The following is a 3,127-nucleotide window of genomic DNA, read 5'->3' as shown; positions in this document are numbered from 1 at the left end:
CATACTTCAACTATAGGTTGAAAAAATAAAGATAAGAATTCCATAAAATAGAAACTGTATGTGTCTTATGAACTAAATTGCTATAGCCCAACAACAGCTGATAGTACGTGTCTCAAAATAGAAGAATGAAAGTTATTTGTACGACTAAAAATATGGAACAAGCATTTGGTTTCTCCACAACTTTTTAAGGATTGAATGAAATACTCCACGTAGTAATAATAGTGTCACTTATATTAATATAATAGTTGATACAATGATCACGAAAATTTGACCCCTATAAGGGTCTCCGGTTACAGAGTTTAAGAAAATTAAAAACTTTTAGCCGAGGTCCTAACTTATAACAAAATTTGAGATTTTGGCAAGCACTACTTGCGACGTAGGTTGCGCTTGTAGCTTGACTCCGCATCCGATTGCTTCGATTCCATTAGACGGCTATCAAAAGCGGCTTGTTGTTCCCTCAATTCGGCTAGGGCTGCAATCATTTGTGCTTGGAATGCCTCGGTTTGGAGTTGGGCATTGTCCTGAATTCTGTCCAGCCTACGGATGTCAGAAGTGTGAACCTGTACTTCTACGTTGACATCCCGAATCCAGCTAGCTTGAATGTAACACCTAAGATCAGAAAGGCCAAGAAAAGGAAAGAAACCCTAAGTCAAGGAGTGAACTCGTCGAGCCCAGGGAGGAACTCGACGAGTCGGAGCGGGATCCGGGGGATCGAGTAAGTGACCAACTCGGCGAGTCGGCTCGTGAACTCGGCGAGTTGGGTCTGAATGAGTAAAACCCTAAAACTGGGACTTGGAGCCTATTTAAACGTCTCATTCTCCTCCCTAGGGTTCCTTTACTGCCTCTCTACCCCAGAACACCAAACCCTAGCCACCATATCCGTTTTTGAGCTAGATCTTGCCTTGAAGAGTGCATTAAAGCTTGGAGAAGGAAGAAAGACCTTGGAGGTGCAAGAAGGGACTGTAGATCCGGGATTGGGAAGACATTTCAGACCAATTAGAGGTAATAAGCTATTGCTTGGATTCCCTTTTGCACCTAGATCTATCCTTATGTGTGAGTTTTGGACATTTTTGGCATGATAAGTAACCATTTCGAGCTAGAGGTCCAGATCTGAGGTTGCTACCTCAGATCCATTCTTGTTTTGGTCTAGAATCCCCTAAAGTATCAGCCCTTGGTATGTTGGAGAAGTATGTATGCCATAAACCCTAGTTTCAAGTGTTTTGAGCCTAGATCTCTTTAGCTACACGTAAAGTTTGCCACTTTACGTGAGGAATAGGCCTTAGAAGTATGGATCTATGAGTTGGAACCCCTGTTTGGCTCGAAAAGCCACTGCATAGATTAAGAGCTGTAGCGACTCGGCGAGTCACATGGGTGAGCTCGGCGAGTTGGATGAAGGTGGGCATGAACTCGACGAGTTGGAAGAACAACTCGACGAGTTGGTTGAAGACTGCCTTGGACTCGGCGAATCTATTCGTGGACTCGGCGAGTCAGGTCGCGAAACCTCAAACCCTTCGAGTTGAGACTCGAATCAGTGAGTCGGGTGGAGACTCAGCGAGATGGACAGGTCAGGACTCGGAAATAGTTGGGCTCGGCGAGTCATGGACTGACTCGGCGAGTCGAGTCGCGAATTGAAGGACCCTGAGCATATGAACTCGGCAAGTCATTAGGTGGACTCGGCGAGTAGGGTTGACCTGGAAGGTTGACTTTGACCAGGATTTTGACTTTGACCCGAGTTGACTTAGTTGACTTTTAGAGGACTGTCAGACTAAGTGTCATATTGATATTGGTAGCTCGGAGAGCGGGAGGAGCAGCGGCTCAGGGGATTGTCGATCAGCAGCCAGAGGATTATCAGCGGAGCTCAGCAGTTCAGGTGAGTTTCCTTCCAGTAGGAACGGGTCTAAGGCCACAATGCCGGCCCGTTTAGCTAGCAGTAGTTTCCGGATTTTGATCCGATGCAGTAGTTAGTATGTTTGATGCCTTCGTGGCTCAGACAGGATTTATGTGTTATGTGTTCCGGGCTATGGCCCGATGCAGTATGCAGTATATGTGTGTTCATGATAGTTGATATGTTTATGTTATGTGATGTTCACTAAGCTTCGTGCTTACAGTTTTCAGTTTTGGTTTCAGATACTCAGTTTTCAAAGGAAGAGCTCGGGAAGATTGCAGTGCACACACCATATTCAGTTAGCCTGGGAATGTTTACTCTGATAATGAGATTATGTTTCGAATTAATACTCTAAAAATTATGTTATGACTTACGATACAGCTTTATAAATATGGTTTTAGTTATGTTTTAAAAAAAAATTTAGTCGTGATTTTTGGGTCGTTACAAGTTGGTATCAGAGCCTTGGTTTGAGGGATTCGGGCACACTCAAGAGTGTGTCTGAACTCAAACTAAGGAAGTGATATAAATTTTTCAAGAGAAAAACCATAGTTACAAAAGAATTTTGAGAAACGAAAACAATTTTAGAAAAAGTATAAAGAAAAGAGTTTTAGAAAAAGCGAAAAAGAGTTTTGAAAAGAGAAAAAGGGTGTGGTGCATGCAATCAACCGAGCTCAAGTAAGTACTCCCAAATTACCCATACAAGTTTATGTTATGAGTATCAGTTTCAGTTCCAGTAGAACAGCATGCTAGAATAGGACTAAGGATTTAGGAGGATGCCTTATGTGCCTATTATATGTGTATCAGCTTTATGAGAATTGCATGCTAGTATAGGACTAAGGATCTAGGAGAATACCTTATGTGCCTGCTTTATATGTTTCAGCTTGATAAGAATTTCATGCTAGTATTGAGTAGACAGTAGTAGGATAGCCTGTGTAGGTTATGCCTGATAATATGAGCTTAGCATTGTATGCTGATATAGTTTCTTGTTATAAGAATAGTTTTGCCTGAGTATGTTTCCTTTATCCGAATGTTGCTTGCTTTGTGCTTTGTGGGACTCTGAGTGATGGGAGTTAGCCATTAGGTGAATACGTCACATCACATGTGATCAGGGTTGAATAATCTCAAAGTGCTGGATTTGGCCCTACTGCGCAGCTCTCGTTTGAGTCTAACCGTTGTAGGGACGAGTCTTTTACTCAAAGGATTATCCGAGCCTCATTACATGTGATGGTATTCAGGTGGTGG

Source organism: Lactuca sativa, chromosome 6, assembly GCF_002870075.4.
Source record: "Lactuca sativa cultivar Salinas chromosome 6, Lsat_Salinas_v11, whole genome shotgun sequence".
Lineage (NCBI taxonomy): Eukaryota > Viridiplantae > Streptophyta > Magnoliopsida > Asterales > Asteraceae > Lactuca > Lactuca sativa.
The sequence above is the reverse complement of the archived record's forward strand: the minus strand, read 5'-3'. Positions refer to the sequence as shown.